This window comes from Gorilla gorilla, chromosome X, assembly GCF_029281585.2.
Source record: "Gorilla gorilla gorilla isolate KB3781 chromosome X, NHGRI_mGorGor1-v2.1_pri, whole genome shotgun sequence".
NCBI classification, from domain to species: domain Eukaryota; kingdom Metazoa; phylum Chordata; class Mammalia; order Primates; family Hominidae; genus Gorilla; species Gorilla gorilla.
The window spans coordinates 77,072,070-77,087,538 of NC_073247.2; the positions used below are offsets into that span (position 1 = coordinate 77,072,070).

The 15,469-nt window shown below is 37.2% G+C and overlaps 1 protein-coding gene across 2 annotated transcripts in view; it reads left to right on the plus strand.

The window, feature by feature from the left end:
- ZC3H12B (zinc finger CCCH-type containing 12B) overlaps positions 1-15,469 on the plus strand; it is a 477,685-nt gene that overhangs the window by 331,891 nt on the left and 130,325 nt on the right. Inside the window, exons 3-4 of one of the 2 annotated variants that reach the window (XM_004064283.5) lie at positions 9,063-9,191; positions 11,260-11,429. The gene's annotated coding sequence lies outside the window, so the exon portion shown is untranslated. The remainder of the gene's footprint in view (positions 1-9,062; positions 9,192-11,259; positions 11,430-15,469) is intronic. The other variant, XM_063702935.1, reaches the window with a different exon arrangement.

Sequence of the window (15,469 nt, forward strand, 5' to 3'; positions counted from 1 at the left end):
AGAAATAAAATCCTTTACAGACAAGCAAATGCTGAGAGATTTTGTCACCACCAGGCCTGCCTTGCAAGAGCTCCTAAAGGAAGCACTAAATATGGAAAGGAAAAACTGGTACCAGTCACTGCAAAAACACACCAAATTGTAAAGGCCATAAACACTATGAAGAAACTGCATCAACTAATGTGCAAAATAACCAGCTAACATCATAATGACAGGGTCAAATTAACACATAACAATATTAACCTTAAGTGTAAATGAGCTAAATGCCCCAATTAAAAGATACAGTCTGACAAATTGGATAAAAAGTCAAGACCCATCGGTGTGCAGTATTCAGGAGACCCATCTCATGTGCAAAGACACACATAGGCTCAAAATAAAGGAATGGATGAATATTAACAAAGCAAATGGAAAGTAAAAAAAAAAAAAGCAGCCCTTGCAATCCTAGTCTCTGATAAAGCAGATATTAAACCAACAAAGATCAAAAAAGACAAAGAAGGGCATTACATAATGGTAAAGGGATCAATGCAGCAAAAAGATCTAACTATCCTAAATATATACGCACCCAATACAAGAGTACCCAGATTCATGAAGCAAGTTCTTAAGATCTACAAAAAGACTTAGACTCCCACACAATAATAGTGGGAGACTTTAACACTGCACTGTCAATATGAGACAGATCAATGAGACAGAAACTCAACAATGATATTCAGGACTTGAACTCGGCTCTGGACCAAGCAGACCTAATAGATATCTACAGAACTCTCCACCCAAAGTCAACAGAATATACATTCTTCTCAGCACCATATCACACTTATTCTATAATTGACAACATAATTGGAAGTAAAACGCTCCTCAGCAAATGCAAAAGAATGGAAATCATAAAAAACAGTCTCTCGGACCACAGTGCAATCAAATCAGAACTCAGGATTAAGAAACTCACTCAAAACCACACAACTACATGGAAACTGAACAACCTGCTCCTGCATGACAACTGGGTAAATAACGAAATTAAGGCAGAAATAAAGATGTTCTTTGAAACCAACGAGAACAAGGAGAAAACGTACCAGAATCTCTGGGGCACATTTAAAGCAGTGTGTAGAGGGAAACTTATAGCACTAAATGCCCACAAGAGAAAGCAGGAAATATCTAAAATCGACACCCTAACATCACAATTAAAAGAACTAGAAAAGCAGGAGCAAACAAATTCAAAAGCTAGCAGAAGGCAAGCTTTTCAACAGATTTTCAATGTAGACGAAACAGCCCTGTACTGAAAGAAGCTGCCACCTAGGACTTATATACCTAGACAGGAGAAGTCATTTCCTGGCTTTAAAACTTCAAAGGACAGGCTGACTTCTTTGTTAGGAGATAATGCAGCTGGTGACTTTAATTTGAAGCCAGTGCTCATTTTCCATTTTGAAAATTTTAGTGCCCTTAAGAATTATGCTAAATCTAGTCTGCTTATTCTCTATAAATGGAACAACCAAATCCATATAACAGAATATCTGTTTACAGCACTACAACATGGTTTATTGAACGTTTTAGGCCTACTGTTGAGACTGCCTCAGAAAAAAAAATCCTTTCAAGATATTACTTCTATGGAAAATGCATCTAGTCACACAAGAGCTCTGATGGAGATGTATAAGAAGATTGATGCTGCTTTCTTTCCTGCTATACGGCATTCATCCTGCAGCCTAGAGATCAAGGAGTAATATTGATTTTCAAGTCCTATTATTTAAGAAATACATTTCATAAGGCTATGGTTGCTAGAGATAATGATTCATCTGATGAACCTGGGAAAAAGTAAATTAAAAACCTTCTGGAAGTGATTCACCATTCTCGCCATTAAGAACATGTGCACTTCATGGGAGGAGGTCAAAATATCAACATTAACAGGAGTTTGGAACAAGTTGATTCCAACCCCACGGATGACTTTGAGGGGATCAAGACTTCACTGGAAAAAATAACGGCAGATTTGGTGGAAATAGCAAGAAAACTAGAATTAGAAGCGGAGCCAGAAGATGTAACAGAATTGCTGCAGTCTCATGATAAAACTTTTTAATAAATGAGGAACTGCTTTTTAGTATGAGCAAAGAAAGCAGTTTCTTGGAATGAAATCTACTCCTGGTGGAGATGCTGTGAGCATTGTTGAAATTACAACAAAGGATTTAGAATATTACATAAACTTATTTGATAAAGTGGTGGTGGGGTTTGAGAACATAGACTTTAATTTTGAAAGAAGTACTGCTGTGGATAAAATGTTATCAACCAGAATCACATGCTGTAGAGAAATGGTATAAAAGAAAGAGTCAATGAATTTGGCAACTTTATTGTTTTCTAAATTTAAGAAATTACCACAGCTACCTCATTCTTCAGGCGCCACCACCCTGATCATTCAGCAGCCATAAACATCAAGGCAAGACCCTCCATCAGTAAAAAGATTACAACTCACTGAAGGTTCAGATGATTGTTAGCATTTTCAGGCAAGCAATAAAATATTTTCAAAAAAATGTGCATTTTTTAGACATAATGCTATTGCACACTTAATAGACTACAATATAGTGTAAACATAACTTTTAAATGAAACAGAAAACTAAAAAATTATGAGTCACTTTATTGTGATATTTACGTTTTTACAGTATTTGCTTTCTTGTAGTGGTCTGGAAGTGAATATGCAATATTTTCAAGGTATTCTTGTACTTTAACTGGATGAATTGTATGTTATATGAATTAAACTTCAATAAACCTGTTTTGTGAAAATTCAACAATAAGAAAACAATTTTAAAAACACAAAATATTTGAATAGACACTTCACCATAAAAGAGATAGCAATAGCAAATAAATGCAGGAAAAGAAGCTCAGTATCATTAGCTATTGGGGGAATGCAAATTAAAACCACAATGAGATACCACCACTTACCTATTACAATGGCTTTAAAATGGACCATATAAAACAATAGCAAGGATATAGAGCAATTAGAACTCCTACAAACGCTGCAGATGGAAATATAAATTGATACAACTACTTTGGAAAACAGTTTGGCAGCTTCTTAAGTTAATCATACAACTACCATATGGATCAGTCATTTCATTCTTAGATATTTAATCAAGGCAAATAAAAGAATATATCTACACAAAGGCTTGTATACAAATAATCATAGCAACTTAATTTGTAAAACTGGAAATAACTCAAAGGTTCATCACAGTTGAATGAGTGAACAAATTGTGGTATATGCATTCTATCAGGCAGAAGAAAAATTGTACTAGAGATCAGAAGACCTGTATTCCAGTTCTGGAGTTTCATGAGTTAGAATAAGTATAATAACATTAAAATTTGTCACTGTTCTTATTTAGACAATGAAGGAAATAATATTTCCCTTTTTTATATGTTGGTTCTAAAACTCAAATGAGGTAAATATATGGAATTATTTGGTAAGCTATAATTTTATGACATTTTATTGGTTTTTAACTTCTTGATTTTTTTCTGATTGCACCTATGAAACTATATTTTCTGAAATTTTAATTTTTCTTTCTTCACATGTGTTATCATATTAAAGAAAGCTATAGCCTTAGAACTTTTTCTTTAAGTCCTTAGCTAATAACTGATACAATTTGACATTCTTGGAAGGTTCATTTGTGTTTGATAATTTACTTCCTGTGAAACACAGAAGGCTAGTATAAGGGGTGACAAGAATATCATCATGACTGATTGTTGATTTTTTTAGCACATTAACAAATATTCATATTCAGTCTTTGAATTATATTTTTTGGGTTCTTGCCCCCAATAAAAGATTTTGGGCACTCAAATACCCAGTCCATTTTTTACTCTTACATGGCCAAACTCAAATAATGCCTTCAAATTGGAACATACCTTTATTGTTAGAAAATATAATTACAAATAACACGTGTAAGTAAGGCTCCAAAGTTCTGCAGGTTTCTTCTCCCTGGCTTACTGTTCCTCTTAAAAACATTTTTGTGTAAAAACATAAAACTGCAGTTAGCATTTAGACTCTTTTTCATCAAATATAAAAACCCAGCCCAGCTCATGTCCCGTTTGGCAACAACCCTTAGACACTTTACTGTCCTAGACCCCAGAGGAAGGCCATCTTACTCTCAACATGCATTTTATTACCCAGCCCACTCCCAACATTAAAAAAAGCCCCAAAAATTAGATTCCGGCCCTCAAACCCCACAACAGGACTTAATTAACCTCGCCTTCAAGGTATACAATAATAGAGTAGAGGCAGCCAAGTAGCAACATATTTCTAAGTTGCAATTCCTTGCCTCCACTGTGAGACAAACCCCAGCCACATCTCCAGCACACAATAACTTCCAAACATCTGAACCGCAGCAGCCAGGCGTTCCTCCAGGACTGCCTACCCTAGGATCTTGCTTCAAGTGCCAGAAATCTGGCCACTGGGCCAACAAATGCTCACAGCCTGGGATTCCTTTTGAGCCATGTCCCATCAGTGTGGGAACCCACTGGAAATCGGACTGTCCAACCCGGCAGCCACTCCCAGAGCCCCTGGAACTCTGGCCCAAGGCTCTCTGACTGACTCCTTCCCAGATCTTCTCAGCTTAGTGGCTGAAGACTGACACTGCCTGATCGCCTCAAAAGCCTACAGACACTTTGAGTAACTCTTACAGTGGAGGGTAAGTCCGTCTCCTTTTTAATCAATACCTGGAGGCTACCCACTCCACATTACCTTCTTTTCAAGGGCCTGTTTCCCTTACCTCCCTAACTGTTGCGGGTATTGACGGCCAGGCTTCTAAACCTCTTAAAATTCCCCAACTCTGATGTCAACTTGGACAGTGTTCTTTTATGCACTCCTTTTTAGTTACTTGCCCAGTTCCCTTATTAGGTCAAGACATTTTGACTAAATTATCTGCTTCCCTGACTATTCCTAGGCTACAGCCACACCTCATTGCTGCCCTTTTCCCCAGTTCAAAGCCTCCTTTACATCTTCCTCTCATATCCCCCGACCTTAACCCACAAGTATAGGACATCTCTACTCCCTCCCTGGCAACCAATCACATGCCCATTACTATCCCATTAAAACATAATCACCCTTACCCTGCTCAACACCAATATCCCATCCCAGGGCATGCTTTAAAAGGATTAAAGCCTGTTATCACTCGCCTGTTACAGCATGGCCTTTTAAAGCCTATAAACTCTCCTTACAATTCCCCCACTTTACCTGTCCAAAAACTAGACAAGCCTTAATCTTGGTTAGTTCAGGATCTGCACCTTATCAACCAAATTGTCTTGCCTATCCACCCCGTGGTGCCAAACCCATATACTCTCCTATCCTCAATACGTCCCTTCACAACCCCTCCATAACCCATTATTCCATTCTTGATCTCAAACATGCTTTCTTTACTATTCCTTTGCACCCTTCATCCCAGACCCTCTTCGCTTTCACTTGGACTGACCCTGACACCCATCAGTCCCAGCAACTTACCTGGGCTGTACTGCTGCAAGGCTTCAGGGACAGCCCCCACTGCTTCAGCCAAGCTCTTTCTCATGATTTACTTTCTTTCCACCCCTCTGCTTCTCACCTTATTCAATATATTGATAACCTCCTACTTTGTAGCCCCTCCTTTGAATCTCCTCAACAAGACACCCTCCTGCTCCTTCAACATTTATTCTCCAAAGGATATCGGGTATCCCCCTCCAAAGCTCAAATTTCTTCTCCATCCATTACCTACCTCGGCATAATTCTTCATAAAAATACACCTGCTCTCCCTGCCGTTTGTGTCCGATTGATCTCTCAAATGCTGACCCCTTCTACAAAACAACAACTCCTTTTTCCTTCCTGGGCATGGTTGGATACTTTCACCTTTGGATACCTAACAAAACCATTTTTGTTTTTGCCATCCTAACAAAACCATTATATAAACTCACAAAAGGAAATCTAGCTGATCCCATAGATCCTAAATCCTTTCCCCACTCCTGTTTCCATTCCTTGAAGACATGTTTAGAGACTGCTCCCACACTAGCTCTCCCTGACTCATCCCAACCCTTTTCATTACACACAGCTGAAGTGCAGGGCTATGCAGTCAGAATTCTTACACAAGGACCGGGACTGCGCCCTGTAGCCTTTTTGTCCAAACAACTTGGCCTTACTGTTTTAGGCTGGCCATCATGTCTCCATGCAGTGGCCGCTCCCGCCCTAATACTTTTGGAGGCCCTCAAAATCACAAACTATGCTCAACTCACTCTCTACAGTTCTCATAACTTCCAAAATCTATTTTCTTCCTCACACCTGACACATATACTTTGTGCTCCCCAGTTCCTTCAGCTATACTCACTCTTTGTTGAGTCTCCCACAGTTACCATTGTTCCTGGGCCAGACTTCAATTCGGCCTCCCACATTATTCCTGATACCACACCTGACCCCCATGACTGTATCTCTCTGATACACCTGGCATTCACTCCATTTCCCCATATTTCCTTCTTTCCTATTCCTCACCCTGATCACACCTGGTTTATTGATGGCAGTTCCACCAGGCCTAATTGCTACACACCAGCAAAGGCAGGCTATGCTATAGTATATTCAAAATCTATCATTGAGGCTACCACTCTGCCCCGCTCCACTACCTCTCAGCAAACCAAACCCATTGCCTTAACTCGAGCCCTCACTCTTGCAAAGGAACTACACGTCAATGTTTATACTGACTCTAAATATGCCTTCCGTATCCTGTACCACCCTGCTGTTATATGGGCAAAAAGAGGTTTCCTCACTACACAAGGGTCCTCCATCGTTAGTATCTCTTTAATAAAAACTCTTCTCAAGGTAGCTTTACTTCCAAAAAAAAAAAAAAACTAGAGTCATTCACTGCAAGGGCCATCAAAAGGCATCAGATCCCATCACTCAGGGCAGTGCTTATGCTGATAAGGTAGCTAAAAAACCAGCTAGTGTTCCAACTTCTATCCTTCATGGCAGTTTTTCTCCTTGTCACCAGTCACTCCCACCTACTCCCCCACTGAAACTTCCACCTATCAGTCTCTTCACACACAAGGCAAATGGTTCTTGGACCAAGGAAAATATCTCCTTCCAGCCTCACAGGCCCATTCTATTCTGTTGTCATTTCATAACATCTTCCTTGTAGGTTACAAGCCACTAGCCCGCCTCTTAGAACCTCTCATTTCTTTTCCATCGTGGAAATATATCCTCAAGGAAATCACTTCTCAGTGTTTCATCCGCTATTCTACTACTCCTCAGGGATTGTTCAGGCCCTGTGACCTCCCTTCCCTACACATCAAGCTCAGGGATTTGCCCCTGCCCAGGACTGGCAAACTGACTTTACTCACAAGCCCCAAGCTAGGAAACTAAAATACCTCTTGGTCTGGGTAGACACTTTCACTTCATGGGTAGAGGCCTTTCCCACAGGGTCTGAGAAGGCCACCACAGTCATTTCTTCCCTTCTGTCAGATATAATTCTTGGGTTTGGCCTTCCTACCTCTATACAGTTCAATAACGGACTGTCCTTTGTTAGTCAAATCACCCAAGCAGTTTCTCAGGCTCTTGGTATTCAGTGGAACCTTCATACCCCTTACCATCCTCAATCTTCAGGAAAGGTAGAACTGACTAATGGTCTTTTAAAAGCACAACTCACCAAGCTCAGCCTCCAACTTAAAAAGGAGGATTCTGTCAAGGATAGAGCCCAAAAACTCACCAACCAAGCAAGTAATTACACTGAAACCTCTTGAGTACTCTAATTGGATGTCCTGGGTCCTCCTAATTCTTAGTCCTTTAATACCTGTTTTTCTCCTTCTCTTATTTGGGCCTTGTGTCTTTCATTTAGTTTCCCAATTCATACAAAACCGCATCCAGGCTATCACCAATGAGTCTATACAACAAATGCTACTTCTAACAATCCCACAATATCACCCCTTACCACAAAATCTTCCTTCAGTTTAATATCTCCCATTGTATGTTCCCATGCCACCCCTAATCCCGCTCAAAGTAGCCCTGAAAAACATCGCCCATTATCTCTCCATACCATCTCCCAAAATTTTTACCACCCCAACACTTCACCACTATTTTGTTTTGTTTTTCTTATTAATATAAGAAGACAGGAATGTCAGGCCTCTGAGCCCAAGCTAAGCCATCATATCCCCTGTGACTTGCACGTATACATCCAGATGGCCTGTTCCTGCCTTAACTGATGACATTACCTTGTGAAATTCCTTCTCCTGGCTCAGAAGCTCCCATACTGAGCACCTTGTGACCCCCACCCCTGCCCGCCAGAGAACAACCCCCTTTGACTGTAATTTTCCATTACCTACCCAAATCCTATAAAACGGCTCCGCTGCGATCTCCCTTAATTGATTCTCTTTTTGGACTCAACCCTCCTGCACCCAGGGGAAATAAACAGCCTTGTTGAAAAACAAAAAACAAAAAAACATAAAACTGAATGAAGCTAATTTCACCAAAGAATATATATATTTAAGTAAGTCAAGCATTGGACTGTTACACAGCATTAGGCTACTTAATAGTCTCAATTTGGCTTTTATTGGCTTAAACTATATTGATGATTTGCTATACATGAACTGTCTATCGCAGCAATATATTTCTTGGTAAATATAGAATGAAAGAAAAAAAAAGCCCAAGCAGAAGAAAGGTGGTTTTCCCCATCAGGGGAAAAATGGTTTCTGGTTTGTCGGTTCTACAAAAGAGAATGGTGCTTTTTTCCAAGTGGTGGAAGTAGGCTTATTTGGCTTCTTCTTTTAATAGAAGCTTGTTTCTTCTTCATGATGGTCATCTGTCCTGACAGATAGTCCTTTAACTTGCTTATGAATTTTAGAAAATTCTTTGGATCATGTTGTGTTTGTATATGTATTTGTTCTTTGTCATTGCTATGCCACATTTATTTTAGTTTACCTCCCTCTCTCTTTCTGTCTGTCTAGTCAGACAATCTTGAGGATTAATTTCTGAAAAGCTAGCAAAGGCTAATATTCTTTTTTAATCACTTTCACTACCTCTGTCTTCTATAAAGATTTAACTCTGAGGGGTTTATGTAATTAACAGTCACCAATTCTGCTTGTTTTTACCCCTCTACAAGGAAATAGACTAAATAGCCAAGTTGCAAGATACCACTGCTTCTTTTAAGAATGATGGGTTTCCCAGGTGATACTTGAAAGAAGAGATAATGACCACCTATCTCCTTCATCCTGGTCACACAGGAAGGTAGGTGAGTAGAAGCTCCCCTAGGATACATATCTACATTTGCACTATTATGTGACTCACTTTATCTGCTTCTTCAAAACATTGCTTCTTATTATGTTTACCTATGTGATGATAGTCAACTCACAAAAAATAGCTGCTATTCAGTGATGAGTACATAATGAAAAACTTGGAAGATCAGGAAAATGCTTTCTCCCTTGAGGATCTTACAAGATATTTAGCAGATATTTATTGAGCATCTACTACATGTAAGGCTTAGCACAGGGCCTTAGAGATGAATAACACTCACCCTATCCTCGTGAAGCTCAGTATAGCAGAATGAAAGCTAGTCAGAACTTTCTTCTTAGTGTCCTTCCTGACTGTGGAGGCAACTTGTGACCCTTTTCTTGGCTACCCACAAAGATATTGTTATTGCATCTATAAATCATTAAAACTGTAGAATCAGAAGGGGACTTCTCAGGAGCAGATATAGGTACACAAGACTGACTCTTTCATCATGATAGTTGTGGCAACAAGGAGCTGCAAATAACATGTTTGCTAGTATGGCCAGCTCAAATCTCAGTGCTTCATGGGAACAGATTTTTCCACAGGTTGATGATACAAAGTTGGGCAGTAACCCTCAGATCCCTACAATATCAACTCTAGAAAAGCACCTCACTCTTGAACATGTCACACATCTAACAGAGAGTTATGGGTATATTTATATAAAGCTACATACCATTTTTTTGAAATTTGCTTATGTATAAATGAACTGTGGAATATACTTTCTAATAATTTCAGATTAAATAAGATTTCCAGTTTCTTCTCGATTTTAACTGATTTTTTTTTTTTACCTATCCAGTAACCTTGATTCAGATGTTTTAGTCACACAGTAAACAAATTTTCCAAGGCATTCTTAATTTCAAACGTTCCCTTTCATTATCTTTCTAAACCTTCAGAATATCCCAAAACTTCTAATTTTTTTCTTTTGTTTTATCTATTTATTTTCTTGACACACCCTTAGGAGGTCTTAATTTCATGTGTCCTGAAATTCTAATTTTTTGATATCTAAATTACACCTCCTGGATTGCATCTGGCACCAAGAAACAACACAAAACCCTCATGTGTCAGAATTTATGGCCTGATTTGGAGTTTGGAAAACACAGTCACTATACTACTAAAAGTAATCTTTAAGGAATGGAAAAATTCCCAAAGCTGGGTAGTGGGAAGAATAATAAGACCCTCCACAAACCTTTGTTAGGCCATACTTTGCTTCTGGACCATAGTTTAATGATCTGACTTCTAGATAGAAAACATTTTTTGAACCACCTAAAATTATAAAATGTCAAGTGGTTATTAGTGTAACGATTAACATTTTAATTTTAATGTTCTCAAAATGACTTATTTTATTTTGGAGTAAGGTAGAAAGGGATGGCTATTCTTATTCAAGTGTTTTTTTGTTTGTATGTTTCTGTCAAGTTTGTAAACTGCACATGTCTTTTCATTTAATTGGATCAGAAAATTCTCCTCATGGTGAAAATGTGATGTATTTCAAGTAGTTAGGAATTCATGTTTATTCTAAATTGTGGTCTTTTAAGATTTATGATCTTATTTTGTTTTGCATAAAAGGTCAAAAAGAGGAAGTAGTCATACCTAATCTGTAAATCATAGGATATATATAAAAACATTTTGCTACTTAATAAAATTTAGATAATAGTTATTAAATTCACTGTTCATCCATGCTTCTCTTTTTGAAAAATGGTATTATTTATAATTTATGTAAATATAATTCAAAATTATACATATAACTCAGCTATTATTCTTTTAGACTGAATCTTACAGTCACAAAATAAGTTTTCTTAGGCTTGTGGAATATTCTCAGGGTCAATATGTATAAAAGACTAAAAAAGTGCTACATCTTGGATTAGCACAATTATTAAATAATTAGCACAATTATCTCAGCCTTTGAGATCCAAATATCTTTCTGCCCTAATTATAATACTGAACTTTAAATGGGTAAAAGGTGTTTCAGTGGTCGATTTATCAAGTTCTCATCATAGGTTTGCCTTCTGCTCATTGAATCTATTTTACCCAAGGCTATGGACTCCTTTTGGCATTTCTGCCTCAGCAACAGAGGATAAAAGTCATGTTGTGATGGATAAGTCACAAAAGTAAAAAATACAGACGTGGACTACAGGCCTCCAAAGAAGAATTGAGCATGCTGAGGATCGATGCCAGACATTGGACATTTTTGAGGTGTTAAGAGGTGGGTACTTTAGTGGTTGTTGTTGTTGTGTGTGTGTGTTTGAAAGAGTAAACTATAGTGAGATAATCTGTGTAATATGAAAAGTTAAGGCATTTTATTTATAAGAAAGTGAAGCTTCCTTCCAGAAAGATTGAGGCATCAAAGCAGTGGTGAAAATCTGAACAACTCAGTTAATAAAATTATCTTCTTAGGTTGAAAATATGTAGGCTTTTGGAATTAACAGGAAATCATCATAGGAAGGGGTGAGTGGAAAGGGAATATCACTTATGGAACTTTACAAATCAAGTACCAAGAGCTTTACATGTGTTATCACATTTAATCCTCATAGCAATCCTATGATGTAGGTATTATCATCTCCATTTTACAAATTAAAAAACTATCTTAAGCAGGTTATTTGACTTGCCTAAGATCATATAGCTATTAAGTTTAGGGTTTTGTTTTATATCCAAATCTCTCTGACTTCTAACACTGTGCTTAGAAAGATCTAAATATCTAAAAGAAAACTGTGACTGTATCATTTCATGCTTTTCTTATGAAGAATTCTACCTCTACTTCATTGTGCCCCTACTTTATTTAGTTTTTGGAGGAAAGTTTTTCACGTGATATATTCAGAAAATACTTCACAACCACAATATATGCAACTTTAAAAAAATTGCACTAGAGAAAGAAGCAACCATTCTCAGGAATAAAGCATCTATGTTTTTTTTTCCTTCTGCATTTTTCCATATATTATTAATACATAAGTGAGAACCAAAATTTCCAGAATAAGTGTATCCTTTGTAAGTGTAGAATCAAGCCCTTCCAACTTTTGAGATCTGTTTGTTTAGCTAAATCAGCAATGCAAGGTTAATTCTGACTGATTCTAGACTTGTGTTGCATACTTTTGGACACTTGATCAATCTAAGCAATTGAAGCCTCTTCTTATAATTTAGGAGTATGTAGGTAGTTGGCCAGGCATGGTGGCTGTCTGGGCATGGTGGCTTATGCCTGCAATCCCAGCATTTTGGGAGGCCAAAGCGAGAGGATCACTTGAGCTCAGGAGTTCAAGACCAGCCTGAGCAACATAGTGAGACCTCGTCTATATTGAAAAAAAAAAGAAGAGGAAGAAAAAAAGTATTCATATAGTTTCGAAGAAAGGTTAAGATATGTCTGTTTTTGTTTAATTACAATCTTTAGAACTTCTTCCACATGGCATTTATTAATTTGTAGTCGCATCTTTAGTAATATTTTTCAGAATTCATTAAGTATGGCAAAATCATAGGCCATTATGGTATAGTGGAAAGATCCCTTCATTTGAGGTCAGAGAATCTAGGTTGAACTCTTAGTTCTCTTGTTTACTGTGTAAAGTTTGGCTATTAATTTACTCTCTCGGAGTCTCAGTTTTCTCATCTGTAACATGAGAATAATCCTTACCTCATATATTTGTTGTGAAAATAACTTGAAATAAAAAATATGAAAGTACTTTGTAGGCAATAACATTCTATCATAATGTGAGGAGAAATGGAATAAAATGAACACTAAAGGAATATTTACCCTGTGCTAGTCACTAACTTATTTTCTATTTGTTGCTCCAGCAAGACCAATATCTATATATCCCTAAGGAAAAAATAACATGACCTCCAGCCTTGGGTCACATTTTCTGGTTGTACTACCTGTTGCCCCAGCAGCCATGCAATAGTTTACAATCTACTGGCAGGAAGGTAAAATGTGTGAAAGAATTGCCTTCTAGGTCATTCTCTCTGTGAAAAGTAATCTCCCACCAAGGAGAAGACTGCTTAACAGTTCATATTAAAATCTTGGCTCAAAGCAGTGAATGAAAAGTTGGAGATGAACAGTAGTTTCATAACAAAGCCCAACAGGACCACTTAGGTAAGACATTGTAGTAGAGTAGGAAATACATTGAATGGGAAGAAAGGGGACCAGAGTTCCAATCCTGATTTTACCACTGCCTAATTTTATAACCTAAAAAAAGTTTATTTTTCCTCTCGGCCTCACTGTCCCCTTTTATACAGTAATGTGGGATGGACTAGATTATCTCTAAGGTCTATTCCAACTTTGATATTCTAATATCCTATTCTTAATTTTAATAGAAAGATTTAAATTATATATTGAATTTTTAGGATGCTATTTTATACCTCAAAAGGAAAAAGAAAAAAATGCACAAATTATTTCTCTGTTGTGAATTATCATACACATTCACTTACATTAATAGCTTTATCGGAGGTAGAATTAGCATAATCCTTTACATTTTCAAAGTATTTTAAAGATCCACCATCTCATTTGAGTCTCATAATAATGAAAATATTCTATTATTTATCTTTACATACTAAATTAAGTAATTGAGCCTCAAGGATGTTAAAGGTCTGTACAGTCACATAGCCAGTACACGAAGGATCCAGAAATCCAACTGTGGTCTAAGCCAAGTTTTTTTTTCCACTACCACAAGCTGTACATTATTTTATCCAGGCTTAGAATAAATGGAACTCATCTGGAAAATGAATTAAAAAGGGAAGAGTCACTGTTATTTATGTATGCTAAAAGTATGAACAGGTAAGAATACTTAAGAATAAGGACAATGTTTTATATTCTTTCAAAAAATTCTTCAGACTTGAGACTGAAGCTCTGAACAAGATGCAAGCAAATGTACAAATAAAATATTAATGCATCTTTCAGAGCTCTAGACATTATGAAAGATTAAAGAAATAGTATTTGTAAAGCCCTTTAATATCATTTGAAGAAAGTTGTTATTTAAATATAATATTTGGAGCTGTAACCCTCAGGCATACAACAGAAAAAGAATAAAGAACGGGATATAAGAAGATGTCAGTTTTTCTAGGGGATTGTCTATCACAGTCCTTGTGTTAGTGTAGACTTTTTAGAAACTGCCAGAGAAGTGTACCTCACACTTCTTTCACTAACCTCCAACCAAAAGTAATTTCAAACTTTAAGGGACTTAAAGTGAGTTCTCTCTGTCAATGAGTGTACTGACTGCTTGCTATTCGTGTCATAGCAACAATAAAAGCCACCAATGGAGAGTTTGTGTTTAAAATTGGTATTAATAATGATTTCAGAAAATGTGTAGTTTCTGGGGAAGCCTATTCATTAAAATCAAAGAAACTACATTTCCCTTTTTGACAAATAAATGATTTGTGAAGATGGAAGTCATTAACTTGCTTATTAGCATGTTGAAATTTTAATTAGATCCAGCAAAAGTATTTTAGATTCAAAGGCTCTGAAAGTTGATATTAGATGATGAGACTATATGTAGAAGCCTAGTGCTCCAAAAACATGCATTCCAAGCCTTCCAAGTCCAAGTAAATGTAGGTATCAAATATTATGATTTCAACTGTGTTGGGGAAGGAACAGAGGTTTAAGATAAGTGCACTGACATCATGGGGCTTTCAGCCTGATTGTGGACATATTTTAAGAAAGGAGGGAGGGAAGAAGAGAGGACAGGAGAGAGGAAGGGAGGAAGGGAAGGAAGGAAGGAAAGGAAGGAAGGAAGGAAGGAAAACGTCAATTTGAATGCGGACATATTTTAAGAAAGGAAGGGAGGGAAGAAGAGTGGACAGGAGAGAGGGAGAGAGGAAGGGAGGAAGGGAGGAAGGAAGGAAGGAAGGAAAACTTTCAATTTTCTTATTTGATAAACCAAACAATATTGAGAGGTAAGGATTGTTATCCACATTTCACAGGTGGGGAAACTGAGGTTTGGAGAACTAGATAACCTGTATAAAATCACACAAGTATGCATCAAGGTCAGATAGGAATCAAATTCATTAAATGTAAAATCTATCCTTGTCTTTTTACATTGCTAAATTACAATACACAGGAAAAGACTGAAAAGAAAAAATAGCATGTCAGTAGTAAAATACATAAAACTGACTTTACAGTAAGAATTCAGAGAAGGGTGAACTGAATTCAAGCTGGACATTAATCAGTCCATGATTTTCTTGTGAAGAATATAGTTCCTGTGGTGGGCCTTGTAGATTTTCTAAATAGAGAAAAAGGAAGAAAGAATAATGTATCTGAGTCTGTTTCTT